An 18,220-nucleotide genomic window follows, 5' to 3' on the forward strand; every position below is an offset into this window, starting at 1 on the left:
GTTTTATTTTTTTACATCTAAGAGTCCATTTTAATCAAAGTTTCTAAATAAGAAGGGTATTTGTGTCAACAATAACATTGTCAAAACTTTCTCTACAAATAAAATTTATGTTTTCTCTAGTAACAGCTACATGTACTACAGGTAGAGTTAACAGCAACTACTTCTCAATAAACACATGTTATTTTGTAAGGTAAGGTTCTCAAGCAATGTCTGAAAGCAACATGCTGATGTGGTCTTAGTGGCTTGGATCCATTTGCCACTAAATATACCCCTACACTCTCTCTTCTTCAGAGTTTATCTCTCTACGTCCCTAACCCGGAGTTTCATTCAGCTTTAAGTACAGGGCCAAACATACAACCTGATTAATCAGAAATGTGTCCAATAAAGCAAATATCAATTTTATGACAGGCATTTTTATTAACAGATCATTAGAAAAATAATCATGGTAGAGACCTTTAGTTCATTCTTCTAATAAGCCTGTTGATCTGGTCTTCCCTGTGACCAATTTCTCCCACCTTCCACAAAATGTGTAGTCTTTTTCTTCATTCCACCTCATGGAGAAGATAATTCGAAGGGCCACAGGAAGTTGTTGGCAGCTTTGAAGCACTTGCCAACAGTGTAGATCTCATGTATCAAGTCCTCCATGCAGATAATTTCATATTTACCAAGAGATTTTGCAATAAGGGTGTTGTCCATCAGGGCAATTCTCTGTTTCTTGATCTTGTCATAACCATGTTTGTAAATCAAGTCATTCACAGACTTCAGGTTTGTGTAACCCCATGCAATGGATGGGTCCACAATCTTCAGCATGTTAATTGAAGCCTTGTTAAGCTTAACAAAAGTGCCATTGAAGATTTGGCAAAGATGAAGAAGCTGCAATACTTTTCAGACCTTTGGGATAACACCATTAATGCCTCTGATTCTGATCACAACAGCTAACTTGGGTTCAGCAGGTACATAGTAGTTGCCAGCTTTGTGTGTCATTCTAGCCAGCCAGATTTCACTTCTGTACATCTGTCTATACTCCTTATGGTAGGCTTTAGCTTTTTTGTGGATAACTTTTCTCTGTATTTTAAGGAGCTTTTTTATAGCTATCTTCTTCTTCACTATTGCAAAAGCCTTTCCCTTTTTCAGAAGGGATTCTGGAATGGATGGTAGCTTCTTCTTTTCTTTTATGCCTGTCATGATTCCAGCTGGAAAAAGAAAAAGAAAGATTTTTTTTTTTAAAAAAAATGAAGTAAGCAGGGGCAGCTAGGGACACAGTGGATAGAGCTCTGGCCTTGGAATCAGGAGGACCTGAGTTCGAATCCAATCTCAGACACTTGACCTTTAGTAGCTGTGTGACCCTGGGCAAGTCTCTTAACCCCAATTGCCTCATCAAAAAGGAAAAGGAAAAAAAAGAAAAAAATGAATTAATCAGAACCAGGGATACTGAAGAGATGGGGGGTTTTGGGGTGCTGGGAAAAAGCCCCAGATCGCGGCGCGGGTATGCCTGAAAGAATTCAGCCCAGATCTTCTTCCAGCCAGAGAAAAAGTTTATTAAAGATAAAGCATATAGGCCAGATTCCCAAGGAACCCAAACATCAGTGATCTAAATGGGGGCTAAGGTGGTCAGGTGATGCTTATAAGGACAAGCGGGCTTGAGGCAGTCTCAGCCTTTTGGATGTGAGGAAAGCTCAGCTTCTAAATGGGGGTTGGGGGCTAAAGAGCAGGTGACGTTCATAAGGAGGAGTGGCCTTGAGAAAACCTCAGCCTCTGGGCTTGAAAAATTCCTAGCATCAGAATGGGGGCTGGGGACTAAGGTGGTCAGGCCAGGTGACCCTCATAAGGATGAGAGGGCTTGGGAACAGCTCAGCCTCTAGGCATGAGAAATTCCCAGCATCAGAATGGGGCAAAGGTGAGTCTTAAATACAGAAAGACTGTGGGGGGGATTTAGGAGTGGCCAAGCAGTTTGGAGTGATGGGAGGCAGGGCCTAGGGAGATCTGGATGGGAGTGGCTAGTAAGCTGGAGTGAACAGAACTCCTGGGTCCTGGACCTCGTGGAGCCTAGCTAGGATTAAGGGTGAGAAATGGCCAGGAAGGCAAAACAATGGAATGAGAAGCCAGTTGAAGGGGGAGATGATAAAGAAAAAGGGTCCAGGTGAGAATTTCTGTTTGAAATGTCTGAGAGATTTGAACAGACAATGAGAATAGATAATGAAGGGAACTGGAAGGGGGAGTTTGCTTTCAAAGGGAGGTAAAGAGAGACAAACAGAAGCCAGGTTCTTTTCAGGGCCAGGGAAGAAAGATGCATATGAATAAGGTCAAAAGACGAGGCTGAAGCTTTGGAAAGGAGGTAAGGGGAATCTAAAATCTAAGGGTTTTCAAACTGGATGGTGGACACATAATCCCATCATTTCCCAGGGGAACGCCAGAGATTTGGCCATGTGAGAAAGTCCAGGGTTTTTCCTTTCTGGGGTCCAGATCCGAATCTCATCAATACAAGAAGCAATGACTACAGCAAAGTAAATGGAAGAACAATAACAACAACAAAACCTGGATGATGTACAATATGATGAAACTTGACCTCTAAGAAGAGGTACATAGCTAAGTAATATGGATGTGGAACATTGCATATATTCTCAGATTTGGATGATATGTTGAGTAATTTAGAGTTGATTAGAAAAGAGGCAGCTGGTGGCAGAGTAGATAGAGTGCTGAGCCTAGAGCCAGGAAGACCTGAGTTCAAATGGGGCCTCAGGCACTTAGCTGTGTGACCCTGAAAAAAATGATGTAACCTTTGTTTGCCTCAGTTTCTTCAACAATAAAAAGAGGATAACAATAGCACCTATCTCCCAGGGTTGTTGTAAGAATCAGATTTATTTTAAAAAATACTTAGCACAGTATCTGACAGATAGTAGGTGCAATATAAATACATATTCCCTACCCCTTAATTTTGCTGAACTTTTTTCTCTTTCTTTTTTTTTTAATTCTTCATAACAGGGTATATCTCTGTGGGAAGAGGCATATTTGGAAGCAAAGGTGATGCAAAAACAAAAAATAAGAAAAATTTAAAAATAAACACTTTGATGGGGAGTTGAGAATTATGGTTTAAAGGAATATATTTCTCCAAATTACTGAGACTATAAGGTAGCCATTCCCTACAAGTTAGGGAGAACCTTTAGACGCTTATAGCAGCAAGTTATTCTCCAAAAAAGTCATGTTGTGATTGCATTAAATCATCAGCCATCTTAGGAAGAAAAAAGGAGAGACAGCTTATGCACAAAATATACATATTTGAATGAAAAATTTTTTGAAGGAGTCCTCAGAAGTGTTGGAGTCAGGGGGTGCTGTAAATATCCAAGTCTGTATCCAATGCAATTTGCTGTCAGGGAAATTAGCAGCTCACCAAGATGGCTTCCCAGCTTTCTCCTTTTGTTCAGGAAATGTCCCATCTTTGATGGTTGTTGGTAAGTTTTCTTTGTTTCCCCAGAGTTCCTAGAGGGGTAACCTATGGGGAATCCAAGTGTTAAATGTTATCTCCACTTCCAGATCTCTGCTTTGGAACCTTTAGATGCTCTATTGGTTGAGAGGACAAAGAGGTAAGAATTGAGAGGGGGGTTCAACTCAAACCCATAGAGAACTTTGGGTCCATTCTCATAATTATGGCCCTTGACTCTAATATCCTTTACTGGATTCTGAAAAATCTCCCTTTCCCAAATGGTCATGAATTCATCTATTCTATTCTGAACTTATTCTCTCAACCAACATGCACACTAACATGTTGGGTCCTCAGAGCATGGGTAGCTATATCTTTCCCTTGGGGAGATTCTAGGGGTAACCTTGAGGGACAGGGAAGTCCTTAGAATGCTACCGGGTCAAGCCCCCATTCTAATATGTTCCCTTCCAATGTCATTGCCAGTAATTGGTGCCTTGATATCAGTAAACCAATTACTATCTCCTTGATAACATTGATGGGGTATGGGCCCAAGCCAAGACCTTTGCCCCTTGCCCAAAAAAGAATTTGTGTTCCATTTGTCTATGGACCCCAGAAAACCCTTAAACTTTCTTTGACCTCACTGTGGTCTCACATGGTTACCTGAGGCTATACTTCACTCAATGGCCTCTCCTTATAGACTCTCCCTATCTCCCTTCGAAAACCTAATGAAGCCCTAGTGTATTTCCCACCTTTGGTCTTATCCAGACCCCATTCAAATCTCTTCCTTCCAGTTCCCTTCAATATCTATTCCCATTGTCTATTCAACCCCCCGACATTCTCCCTAAACTCCAACCCCCAGTCACCCAGATCCTCTTCCCAGCCCCTCCTCTGGTCACCCAAAACTACTTGAGTGTATATAAGATCCACCCTGGCCCCTATTTAAACACAGATTTTCTCATGCCCACTCATCCCTATGAGTGTCAATAATGTTCAGTTTCCTTAAAAGTCTGGCCTGTGTGGTTTATTGCCAATAAACTTTGTCTCTGGCTGAAAGAAGATTTGGGTTGAATTCTTTTGGACAGGACGCACTGTGCCACTTTGGGGTTCCTGAACTCCAAGAATCTAGACCTCATCAACATCAATAAGCAATTAACATCAACTAGTTTTTACAAGAGAATACCAAGAAGATAGAGCATGAAGAGAAGTACAAAGACTTCCCTATAAACTAGAGTACATTTTCCCCTCTACCATCTTGGTTGGTAGGCATAGTGTGTTCAAACTTAAGTGGTTCCTACTAAACATTCATCCCCACCAAGTTCCCTCCCAGGTGAAGCATAGCTGATGAATGAGTTACTCATTTGCTCCAGGACACAGATTCTCAGCTGCTAGGTCTATTCAAGGCTGGACTGAATCTCTCCATTTACTCCTTAAAATGTGCTCGTTGAACTCAGCTGTCCACACACTCTGCTATGGATGCCAGTTACTGAACCTCTGGTCGCTCTTCTAATCTGCTGAAATCCTCAAGGTTGTAGCCTTGTCCATTCTGTCCTCTACACTTAATCAACCCAAACCAGGAAAGAGTATATAACACAACACAGAGAGAAAGCCAATAGCACTATGTGTTTAAGGCTACTCAGCAAGTCTCACTGAAGAAATAGGTGTCTAAAGCCCCACTTGCAGGCATTTTTTTTCTCTTGATTACTACCGGGGGAAAGGGGCACAATTTGATTAGTTAGTACCTTTTGTAAGCACATTCAGCTACTCAGTTATGGCTCCACAGTCAATTAAAGGCATTTCTTAAACCCTCTTTTACACATATAAAAACAAAGGTGTCAATTTTTTTTTTCAATGAATTGAATTTCTGTTTGAAATCTTAACTCTCCTGGAAAGAGAGTCTTTGTAATTTAAAAAGAATACTATATTATTTTTATACTATATGTAATCTAGAAAGAATACTATAATACTACATATCTAAAAAGAATACTGTAGGTTCAGTAAACAGATTAACATTCTCTCCAGGTTAACACTCATATCACAGTATCTTGCATCAATGTATGCCAACATACAATTGCCTGGGACTAGAACAAGTTTTAAAGCACTTACCCACCACCATGCATCTACAATTCAATATTCATTCTGTACACAGAATAAGGGGACCCTATTCAAGGTCCAAAACGCACTTTTAGATTTCGCTGGGAACTACCCTGTGGGAAGTATATAGAATTGGCCTCAAACAGCGGTTGAACTTCAGTGTGTATGGCCTAGTAGAAAATAGGGAGTAAACTGCTGAGCCCAATCTAAAACTGTTTGTTCTGAAATTGTAACAATATACCTGTTTGGAAGTTGCAATATCTTCAGTCAAAATCCCCTAGAGAATATGTGCTATACCCCTTTTTGTTAACACCCCAAAAGGGTCTTTGAGCTTACTTCTTTGAGCTAACAGTTCTACCCTAGTGTGTACCATTTTGTAATTCAATGTTAAAGCAGAAATAACTCTCTGGATTATCTTCAGAATGTATAAAAACTACTTGACTGTTTCTCAGAGTTCCTGTGAAACTGTTGAGACTGCATGAAATAACAAAATGTGACTCTAATCTGATTCTAAATACAAACTCAAGGTTTGTTTCTTTAATAATTTCAATGAGTAGGCCAGATGACTGACCTCATCTTCCTACTGACTCAATTCCCTGCTCACTGATGTTTTCAGAGTACAGATGATGCCACCCTCTGTCAACATGGGACCCTGGAGGGTGAGAACTCTAGTAAACTGGCATCTCCTCTATCCTGTGTCTAGAAAATGTCTTCCTCCTCCTCTTATGCCTATGATTTAAAATCACTGTCAGTCAATAAGCATTTATTAAGTTCTTGTTATATGCTATGCACTGTGTTAAATTATAGATATACAAAAAAGTAAAAAAAAAAAGTCCCCTGCCCTCAAGGAGTTCACATTTGTATATAGGAGACAACATACAAGCAACTACACACACACACACACACACACATAAACTATATATGTACACATATACAAAATACATATATATACAACTATATATAATATATATAACAACTATATATAAAATACACATATATACAACTACGTATATATATAAACTACATATATATAAAATACATACAGAGTAGATGGAAGGTAATCTCAGGGGGAAGGCACCAGCAGTGGGAGAAGAGGGAAGGAGGGAAGGACCTGGAAAGGCCTCTTACAGCAAGTGGGATTTCAGCTCAGACTTAAAGAAAGTAAGAGAAAGCCTGGAGGAGGATGTAAGAAGGGAGAACATTCCAGTCTTGAAGTAAAAAAAAAAAAAATCCTTCCCTTACTACTATTTCTTAATCCTTCATTAATATCCAGTTCAGCTTTACTCTTCCCCAGTCCTTTTCTATCTCTACCTATATTTTCCATTGTGCCATCTAGAAATACTTGACTCATAGTGTTATACTATCTTTACCCTTGGCCTCGTACTTGAGGACTATGATATGCATAATTGTGTCCCCTTGAATAGATTAGCTTTCTAGATCATCAGCCTCCTGAATTCTCATGACCTTTCTCTTTGCACAACGTCAGCCATGGGCAGGGATGATCTTATAGTACAAACAGCTGTCTTCTTCACATGTACATTGGAAAGAATGAGTTGAATTTCAAATATCTGAGCTTTTTTTAAGGCTGCTCTCCTTAACAGGTTATCAAATTTCTTGGGGGAAATGTTTCTCCTTCTGTTTTTGCTATACCTTCTCAGTGAACATTCTTTTATAAAAGTAAATTGATGTTGATTGGTTAAATAAGAATGAAGCACTTATCTGGGAAGTCGATATTATGAATTCTATGTGAAACCATTTGCTTTTTCAAAAAAGATGTAATAAATCCCACACATTACTTTAAAAACTGTCCTGCTTTGTCTAAGCTTCATTCTGAATTTCTGTTTTTCTCTGTGCACTAAAAATGTTTCAGTAGCCCTCTTTTTTTGGAGCATCAGTATTGATAATCCTCCAAACACTCAACAGATGAAGAAGGGGGGTAGAAATCCATATAACAAATAAGTATAGTCAAGCAAATCAAATTCACACAGTGGCCATGTCCAAAAATATATATCTCTGAACCTTATGCCCATCACCTCTCTGTCAGGAGATGAGTAACATTCTTCATCATAGGTCCTCTGGAGACATGGCTGGTCATTGCTCTGATCAGAATGCTTAAGTCTTTCAACATTGTTACTATTGTTTTTGCAAAGTTGTTGCCCCTTTATAAACTATTCTCTTGGTTCTGCTTGCTTAACTCTGCATCAGTTTATAACTACCCAGAATTTTCTGAAATCATCCCTCTTCATCATTTCTTATGGTAACAATATTTTATTACATTAATATACCACAATTTGTTCAGCTATTCTCCAATTGTCTGCAAGGTGATACAAGGCATCCCCTTAGATTCTAGTTCTTTTCTTTTTTCTCCTTTTGACTTTGCTCTTCAGAATCAGGAAGCTTGTTTTGCTTGAGACTAGTCCCTCCCCCATATTGCCCACCTTCTTAACTATCCCCCTCATTTCTGCTTGTTCCCATGCTGAACTTAATATGCTTTCCCACCAAACTGTTTGTTTGTATGTGTGTATGTTCAACCCTCATCTGTTAGTTTTTGGTAAGAATGAGACTCCTCTAATGCCCAGTCCTCCCCCACCACTCCTACCTCCGTGTTTGTATATTCTCATGCACCCCAATCATGAGAAATAACAAGTTCTAATCCCTTCATTCTTCTTTCTATATTGATGCACAACTCCTCTTACTCTCCCTTCTCTTTCCCCTTCTAAAACCCCCGGAACAGAACCATTCTACTCTCAGGTCCTCTTGTTTTTCTTATTTAATTACTTCAATATGTTTCAAAGATATTAAGGTTCTGAAAAGGGACTTGCTTCTTCTCCCCCATTAGAACATTAGCAGTGCGTCATCATATAGCTCCTTTTAATTGTTCAAATAAATTTTGTTTTCTGGTTTTCTTTGGACTCTGTGTTTGTATTTCAAAGTGCCTATTCTGCTCTGACTTTTCATTAGAAATTCTTGAAAGTTCTCTATTCCATTAAGAAAATCCATTTATCCAAAACCATAACAAAATAGAAGCCAAAGAAAGTATAAATGTAAGAAATACTTGTTTTATTACATAAATAGGATTGATTTAAAATTTAAAAAGAATATATTAGATCATACAAATTGAATGAGCATGATCACTCAGCTCAACCAAGAGAGAGTCCCAAATGTCATACAAGGGGAAATTCCCCAAATTCTCTAGTATAGGAAACTAATTAGGGACATGATCCACATTCTACAAGTTGGCTTCTTCCCTGAGTCTTTATTTTCCTTCAGTGACCTGAAGAAATGTTGGAATGGTATTTCTTTTCTCTCAAAGCTGGAAGCCCAAAGAGCCCAGGATTTCTCTCTCCTGCTTTCACCAACTCTGCTCTGATCCTCATGCAGATTCTGGACATTGAGTAATTAATCCATATCAGGAGAGATTCCTATGTAATTGGCCCTCTGAGTCAAGGGTTGCACAAATACATATTTGATTTTTGTTTTTTTCCCCTCATTCTTGAATCCCTTGATAAGGACCAAAGAGCACAGAGTAGAACTGCCATTTTCCTGGAACAATAACTTTATTTTCTAATACTTGGTGCTAGGAAATGATATTACTTCTTTCTGTACTAGTAAAAGAGAATCAATACTAGACCCAAAATTTTGTGAGATTTAACCTAATTTATTCCTAGAATCAAATGTTTCAGTGTATTCCAGAGAAAATAGCTCTCCCTATCAATAAGAAAAATGTCTAAAAAAACTTATAAAATATTTTATTATTATCTCTCTTAAGATTTCACTTGCAATGAGTTGTCACTAAGAAGAGAGGGGGGAGGTGAAGCATGATAGCATGGCGTTTAAGAACATGATCATAAAAAAAAAATTGAACAAGCCATAAATGAGCTCCCTAAGAAAAAATTCCAGGACTAGATGGATTTACAAATGAATTCTACCAAATATTTAAGGAATAATTAATCCCAATAATATAAACTGTTTGAAAAAAAGGTAACGGAGGAGTCCAACCAGATTCCTTTTATGACACAAATATGGTTTTAATTCCTAAACCAATCAGGAAAAAAAACAGAAAAAGAAAATTATAGTTCAATTTCCCCAATGAATATTGATGCAAAAAATTTAAATTAAACACTAGCAAGGTGATTGCAGCAATATGTCATAAAGGATCATACACTATGACCAAGTAGGATTTATACCAGGAATGGGGGACTGGTTCAATATTAGGAAAATTATAAACATAATTGATCATATCAATAACAAAAACAACAAAATCAAATTATTATCTCAATAGGTACAGAAAAAGCTTTTGACAAAATACAATACTTATTCCTATTAAAAACACCAGAAAGCATAGGAATAAGTGAAACCTTTATTTATTTATTTATTTATTGCTTTTTATGGTGAGGCAATCAGGTTAAGTGACTTGCCCAGGGTCACACAGCTAGTAAGTGTTAAGTGTCTGAGGCTGGATTTTAGCTCAGGTCCTCCTGACTCCAAGGCCAGAGCTCTATTCACTGCACCACCTAGCTGCCCAAATGAAACCTTTCTTAAAATGATAAATAGTATCTACCTAAAACCAAGAGCAAGTACTATCTATAATGGGGATAAGCTAGAAGCCTTTTCAGTAAGATCAGGGGTGATGCAAGGATGTCCATTATCACCACTATTAATCAATATTGTATTAGAAACACTAGCTCTAATTTGAATTTCTCCAGTCAGTAGTGAGAACATTTTTTCATATAGCTATAGATAGCTTTTATACTATAGCCATATTAAAAAATACTCTAACCCACTATTGGTTGGAGAAATGCAAATTAAAACATTTCTGAGGTACTACCTCATACCTATTAGATTGGCTAATAGTACAGAAAAGGTAAACGACAAATGTTGGAGGGGATGTCAGAAAATTGCAACACTAATGCATTGTTGGTGGAGTTGTGAACTGATTCAACCATTCTGTAGAGCAATTTGGAACTATGCTCAGAGGGCTATAAAATACATACCCTTTGACCTAGCAATATCACTACTAGGTCTGTATTCCAAAAGAGATAAAAAACAAAAAGGAAAGGGACCTATATGTACACAAATATTTATAGCAGCTCTCTTCTGGGGCAAAGAATTAGAAATTGAGGGAATACCCATCAATTGGGGAATGGCTGAATAAATTGTGCTATGTAATTGTGATGGAATACTATTGTACTCTAAGAAATGATGAGCAGGATGCTCTCAGGAAAACCTGCAATGACTTGCATGGTCTGATGCAAAGTGAAATGTACTGTGGACAAAATAACAGCAATATTGTAGGATGATCGGCTGTGAATGCCTTAGCTATTCGCAGCAATACAATGATCCAAGACAACTCTGAAGGACTTATGATGAAAAATGCTATCCATCCCCAAAGACAGAACTGATGATGTCTGAATACAAATCAAAGCATACTTTTTTAAACTTTATTTTTCTTGAGGTTTTTTTTTGTACATGTTTTCTTTCACAACATGACTATTATGGATATGTTTTGCATGACTATACATATAAAACCTGTATCAAATTGCTTGCTTTCTCAATGTGGGGGGGTGGAGAGGGAGGCAGGGTAAGAATTTAGAACACAAAGTTTTAAAAATGAATGTTAAAAATTGTTTTTACATGTAACTGTGGAAAAGCAAAATATTAAATAAAATTTAAAAAAGAAATGCTAGCTCTAGCAATAAGACAAGAATTGAAAGAATAAAAATAGGTAACAAGGAAAAAAATTATCACTCTTTTCATATGATATGATTGAATACTTAGAGAACCCTAAAGAATCAACTAAAAAACTAGTTGAAACAATGATCCCTAGTGCAGTTGCAAGATATAAAATAAACCTACCTAAGCCAATCCAAAAATCCCCCCCCCCAAAAAAAACCCCAACCTAGCAGGAAGAGATAGAAAGGGAAAGTCCATTTAAAATAACTGCAGACATTATAAAATACTAGGAAGCCTACCTGCCAAGACAAACCCAGGGATTATATGAACACAGTTACAAAACACTTTTAGCATAAAGATCTGAACAATTGGAGAAATATTAATGCTCATAGGTAGGCTGAACCAATATAATAAAAATGACAATTCTACCAAAATTAATTTATTTATTCAGTGCTATACCAATAAAACTACTAAAGAATTTTTTCTTTATTTTTCTTCCTTTTTTTCTGCTTTATTCCTCCCACTCACCCACCCCCTCACCCTGCCCCCAACATGGCTAGTATGTAAATATGTTTTTTATAACTTCACATGTATATTTGATATCATATTGCTTGCCTTCTCAATGGGTGGAGGAAGAGTAAAAGGGAAAGAGAGAATTTAGAATTCAAAAATTTTTTAAATGAATGTTAAAATTAATTATTTAAAAATCATAATACAGCAATTTATTCTTTTATTAGCTTATAACTCCTGAAAGTTTTTGTCACCTCAAATCAGTCAAGTTCTGTTCATGTTGCATATTTATTATAAGATATTTTGTAGATCATTTTAGTGTTACTAAGTGCCTCTGGGTAATCTTAAAGCAAAGTAAACCAGTTTGTGGCTCTGAAGCCTGAATGCTACATGACCTACCGTAATTGTGGGTAGAATTATTGATATCATTTGCTTTATTTTTTGGTAGTTTTTTTTGTGAAGCCATGAGTCCAGCAAGCTACTCCCCTAAGACCTGAAGATGAACAATTAAAGCTGCACAGGATGATCTGTGACATAAGCAGATAGGCCAGGAGAGAGTATCTGTTATTCATTGGATCTAGTTTATTTCTTAGCTAAGCTCTAACAATTAGCTAAGACCCAGTATTGGAGAATCACAAAATTTAGAGACAGAAGGGACCTCAACAGTCTTCTAGTCCAAATAATAGCCCAAAGGAACCCCCATTATAGCATACTTGTTCATCCACTCTATACTTGAAAACCTGCAAGGTTTTCAAGGTTTTCACTACCTCTAAAGGCAGCCCATTTTACTTTTGGACAGTTTTAATTATCAGAATTTTTGTGGCACTAGGCCTATATTTTGCTCTTTGCAACATCTCTCAAATCTCCAGATTCTGCCTTTTGAGGGGAAAGAGAACAAATCTAATCTCTCTTTCACAGTTATCATGTGCTCCCAAGTCTTTCCTTCTCCAAATTAAAACTCCCTGTTCCTTTAACTAATAATTATAAAACAAGTATTCAGTTCCTTTTATTAAGCTGGTTACCTCCTTTGGATGCTCTGCAGCTTTCTAATGTCATTTTAAAACTGTGGTGCTCACGACTGAACATAACAAATATGTTCTGACTAGGGCAAAATCTGACTCTGGCCCAAGATCACATTAGCTTTTTTGGCTTCTACATCACACCGCTGATTCATATTGAACCTGTAATCCACTAAAACTAAAATATCTTTTTCAGACATGAAACAATGCCTTTACATCCTGTCCTTTAGAGTCTGATTTTATGAAAATGAAATATTTTATATTTATGCTATTTCGTTTCTTCTTATTAGGTACAGCCCAATACCCTACCCTGTCAAGATCTTTTTGGATCCTGTTTGTTAAATTTGTTTGTTAAATTACCCTCCCATCTTTTGTCATCTACAAATTTATTGAATCTGCCACTAATGCCTTTATCCAAATTGCTGATAATATGTTAATCAGCAAAGAGCAAACACAAATTCCTGGAGCACTCCATTGGAGACCTCCGGCTTAGTTGACACTGACCCATTAACGACTCTTTGAGTATGGTTATTCCACCAATGGAATAGTATGGCTATTACATCTAATTGTATTATTCAGATAGCCTTTTAAAAAAAGAATTTGAGGGGAGGTCCACCAGGCAAACACATTTGAACCAGAAGTAGCCCAATCTGAAAAGAAACATTTGCTAGAAAGCACTATGGGATCTCAGGGAAATGAACCAAGCAATCTGTATGGTGATCTCAGGGTCACATACCCTTAAGAAAGGAAGTAGTCCAGATGACTATCTAAGGCTGCAGGGTATTTAAAAAAAATTTTTTTTTACCATAAAAGGCAGCACTAGCTATTATATCTGGCTAGTGGATTTATTTCACAAATTTACCAGGAATAGATAAGCTAAGAGAAAGAGAGATGTGTTAAGGTCATCAACCTCTTCAGCAAAGTATAGGGTGTAATTACCATGGTGAGTGAAAGACAGCTAAAGCCCTAAGGAGAGAAAAAAATTGGATTCTAAAGGATGAATAAATTAATGAGTGAATGAGAAAAGCATTTATTAAACACTATCTGCAAAGCCATATGCTAAACACTAAGAATATAAATAGCAAATCAATGTAAGCCCTGTTTCTAAAGAGTTCAGATTCTGATAGGAGGAAACAAAGGAAATGCTCCCCCTGCTCAGCATGTATCAGGACACTCAACCAAGGCTCTTCATATGGCTTTCATTCTGAAATGGGGAAGCGGATAGCTCCAAAAATTAGACTCCCTTAACTAAGACTATAATTGTGCCACCATATCTGACTGTCTGCCTTCTGTAGGCCAACTAAGTAGTGTGCTGGGCCAAGAGTGGGGAAAATCTAAATTTAAATCCAGCTTTGGATACTTACTAGCTGTGTGGTGTTGGGCAAGTGACTTACCCTCTGCCTCAGTTTTCTCATCTGTAAAATGGAGATCATAATAGCACCCACCTCCCAGGGTTGTTGTGAAGATCAAGTGAGATAATATCTGTAAAGTACTTAGCACAGTGCCTGGTACCTAGTATGTATTTAATCAATGTTACCTTTCCTTCCCCTCTCCATCAGTGTGTGACTTCACTGTCAGTGTAGTGATCTAGAGATTTGTCCTAGGTCAGAAAGGAACATCAGAGGGAGATACTATATCCCATCATCATTGCATTAAGTGGCATCCACAATGGCATAGCCATTGACTTACTGCAAAATCACCTAATTAGAAAGTGTGTACTAGAAAATGGTAGGGGAAATGTCAAATGAGCACAAACACCTCCCCTGCCTCTAAGAAGCTCCCCAAACTCCTAAATAGAGGAAGATGATGGAATTCAATTTGAACAGATTGAGTTTCAGGTGCAGGATAGAAAAACAAGTAAAGATATTGAGCAGGCAATTGGAAATATGGAACTAAAGTACAGTAGAGAGAATGGGGCTACTCAGATTTGGGAGTCATCTGTCTGGCAATTATGATTGAACCCATAGGAGCAGATCACCAAGGGAAAAGTTTAGATGGTATTGAAATGAGGTACAAGGCCAGGACTTTTTTTTTCTTTGGAAGGGGAGAGAGATAATGATGAATTAGTGGAGGGGACCAAGAAGGAGCAGTCAGACAGGTGGAAGGATAAATAGGAGAGAGTAGTATCAGAGAAGCCCAGAAGGGAAAAAATAGCTAAAAAGACAAGCATGGGCAGCAGTGCTTCAGAAAGATCGAGAAGGATAAGAACGGAGAAAAAGTCATATGATTTAATAATTAGGAAGTCAGTGGCAACTTTTAGAGAGTAATTTCAATAGAATGGTGGAAGTCAAAAGCCAGATTGCTTAGTAGTTAAAAAAAAATTAAGTATCTAAAAGAAGTGTTGTGTGATGTGTGCAAACAACACAAAGGAGAAGAAAAGAAAAAACCTACATCCCGTCCTGAAAACAAATAAGAAGTATTAGGGAATCTGGGTCCAGAGAAGAGAGGTGGTGGCAGGGAGACAAGTCTTGAAACTTGCTTATAGAAGACAAAATATCGTAAGAGTGTAGTTATGTAGACAACTAGTACTGCAGAAACAAGTTCAGGATCAAGCACTGATAGTTGAAGAAAGTGTACTAATACATCATCAGTACTTTCAGTTTCTGAAACAGAAAATATTTGGGAAGATTATATAAATGCTACCATTTGACTTGTCTAGTTTTAATTTGTAACATATTCTTATGCATTTTCAATTTCAGTTTTTTCCTTGAACGCAAAGAGTGATATCATTAATATTTTATAATTGCTTGTTTAGTGAAAATGTAAGCTATACAAGATCATAATACAGAATCTAGTAGCTGTGTGAATGTGTAAATTATTTAAAATGTTGTCAATGTAACACTTATTTTGGCTCTGAACCACGTCCTCCTTGCCACACTTGAATAGTACTTTAAATTATGATGTAGGTGATAGCAGTCACATAGGTCATTAGACACCCAGGATAGGAGGTATAGCCTGAACAGCATGATCAGCAGCCACAGGAGGGAGAAGAGTAGGAGCCAGAGTAGAAGAGTTTATCCATGGAAAGATTTAACCAGTATCTGCACATTCTAACCTATTTGTGGGACTTTGTAGATAGTTAATACCTTTCCTACTTAAAGGTCCAAACTGTTTCTCTGTGTTGTTAAGGTCTGGCTAGCTTGTAGACAAAGGGGATTTAGACTGCCTAGTCTGGGGAAAATTTGTGGGCTACCAGTCAGTGCTGGTTGTTTTAATGTGTTGGTTTTATTGCTTTTAAATAGTAAGATTAAATAACTGTCTCCAACTATACTATACTTTTTGTGAATTACTTCAATTGCAACTGCAACAAGGATTGAATGAGTGAAAGACTTTTTCCTATTGGGTGGGGGATACTTAAGTCAAGTGTCTGGATAAGTATAAATATACAACAAATCCTTGGTCTACTTAGGTCATTATTGTCATCTGCCAAAAGAGTATATGAAAGGGAGAGAGAAAACAATTCTCTGGCATTACCCTAGAGTATCCTCTGGTGTTGGGTGGAATGTATAACTGCTGGGAATTAGTATTAGGTTGACAGGATTTGCTTCTTATTACTTCTGGTGGTTACAAATGATTGATTAACCGTATGTAGAAAGAAGCAACCTTGGAGTAGTATACTGGTATCAAAACTTTTTTAATCATGTACAGCTATTGGTTAAAAAAAATGAGGGGGTATATAACCTCAAACTTCCTCAATCTTATTTTCTTCAATCTGAGACTACCCCCAAATTCATCCTATCTATATCTTGTTTGCGTAAAGTTATTTGCATGTTGTCTCACCCATTAGACCGTGAGCTACTTGAGAGAAGAGTTTTATTTTTCTCTTTCTTGGTATCACCAGCACAGTAACTGGCACATAGAAATTGCTTAATAAATGCTAGGTGAGTAGCACAACCCCAATATTTGTGTATTTGTATATTTATTTATTTATAAATTATACATATGTAACAATATGAATTATAATGGACATTATGAGATTACACAAACATTTTTAAAATATGAATTATAGATGAAAAATATTTGATCTTAAAGTCAATAGGCTTCTAGTAGAATTTGAGTAGCACAGTGACAAGTTTAGAGCTGTGTTTTAAGAAAAGTACTTTGATAGCTGTGTGTGTACAATGAATTGGAAAGGGCATAGACTTGAGGCAGTGAGTCCAATAAGAGATTATTACGATAGCCCAGGTGAGATGGGACAAGTGACTGAACTTTTGGGTTATAGCTCTGTGAGTGAAGATGAAGAGATGGATGTGAAAGGTGTTGTGGAAGGCAAAATTTGGTAATTGATTGAATCTGTTGAATGAGGGGTGGGGAATCAAGGATAAAGTCAAGGGTGAGAGGATGATGATGTCCCTGACAGAAATTGAGAAGTTTGGAAGAGGGGTGTATTTTAGGGAAAGATCATATAATCATAATCCATTCATTCCTACCCATATTGTGCTACTCACTCTTTCCCACCTCAGGATGGGACAAAGGAAGGGAGGGAGCTCACTCACTGGCCCCTTCTTTGAATCATAGAACCAATCCATTAGGGGTGCCTGTTGAAGCTATAATGTGATAGAGAAGGAAGGGTGTGGGAATACAGGGGGGTGTGGAGTTCAAGAGGAACTCTGCCTAATGTATCTAGGTCAGGGTAGTTATAACAGCCCTAAACTGTTCATACCTTGCAATCTGGAAAGGCCAGAGGTGGGTAAAGCATGTAGAGGCAGCATTTAGGGAGTGTGTAGTTGTATTCAAGGTAAAATATATTTGTTGGCTATGAGAATGGGATGTGACCAAACTTTCTACTCTCTCACTGGCTGATAACACATCCTTAGCAAGAGTAGGGGGCAAGCCATGCACTTCACTTGGGAGACCACTGGGTTCAAGTCTTGCCTCTGGAACATATTACTTGTGTGATCCTGGGCAAGCTATTTAATCACTCAATGTCCCCAGTAATTCTCCAAACCTATAAATTGCAGGGCAGGTGCTGATCTTCATTGGCAAGAGTGAGTTTCCACTAGGAACCCCATATGCCAATGAAATCACAATTCTGCTACAGAAATGTTTTTGTGCCGGTCCTAGCCACATGTTTAAATGAGTATTTTAAGACAAGTAAACACAAATTAAAATATTTTTCCAAACTCGGAATAAATTGATAATTAAAATAAAATTTGATTATATATGGTGAGTTCTAGTCTCATTTCACTTCAGAGGCCATTGCCACAAACAAGCCATAGTCATACTCTGATACTTCCATTTGCTCAGTATTTTGAGAGAGCTAAATTTGAAAAAGAAATCATTATTCCAAAACTATTTTCTTACCATTGGGGGAAAACATTAGCCATTGCCTTACTATAGTATTTTTAACCTATGTGTTCTAAATAAACAAAAATCACTTGAATAATCATTTTCCAATAAAAGATCAGAATTTTTAAAAAATGCTCTGTTAGCTGTTAGCAATGTCATGGAGGGAAAATTCTCTTCTGAACTTTCATCTGGGTTTTTATTTTGTCATTTTAGTCTCAAA

The 18,220-nt window shown here is 37.5% G+C and overlaps 1 pseudogene; it reads right to left on the minus strand.

Moving 5' to 3' along the window:
• Positions 1–452: 452 nt before the first annotated feature.
• LOC114052507 lies at positions 453–1,197 on the minus strand (annotated as a pseudogene).
• Between the last annotated feature and the right edge of the window lie 17,023 nt (positions 1,198–18,220).

The sequence above is a fragment of the Vombatus ursinus genome, unplaced genomic scaffold, assembly GCF_900497805.2.
Source record: "Vombatus ursinus unplaced genomic scaffold, bare-nosed wombat genome assembly UNPS02014807.1, whole genome shotgun sequence".
NCBI classification, from domain to species: Eukaryota; Metazoa; Chordata; class Mammalia; order Diprotodontia; family Vombatidae; genus Vombatus; species Vombatus ursinus.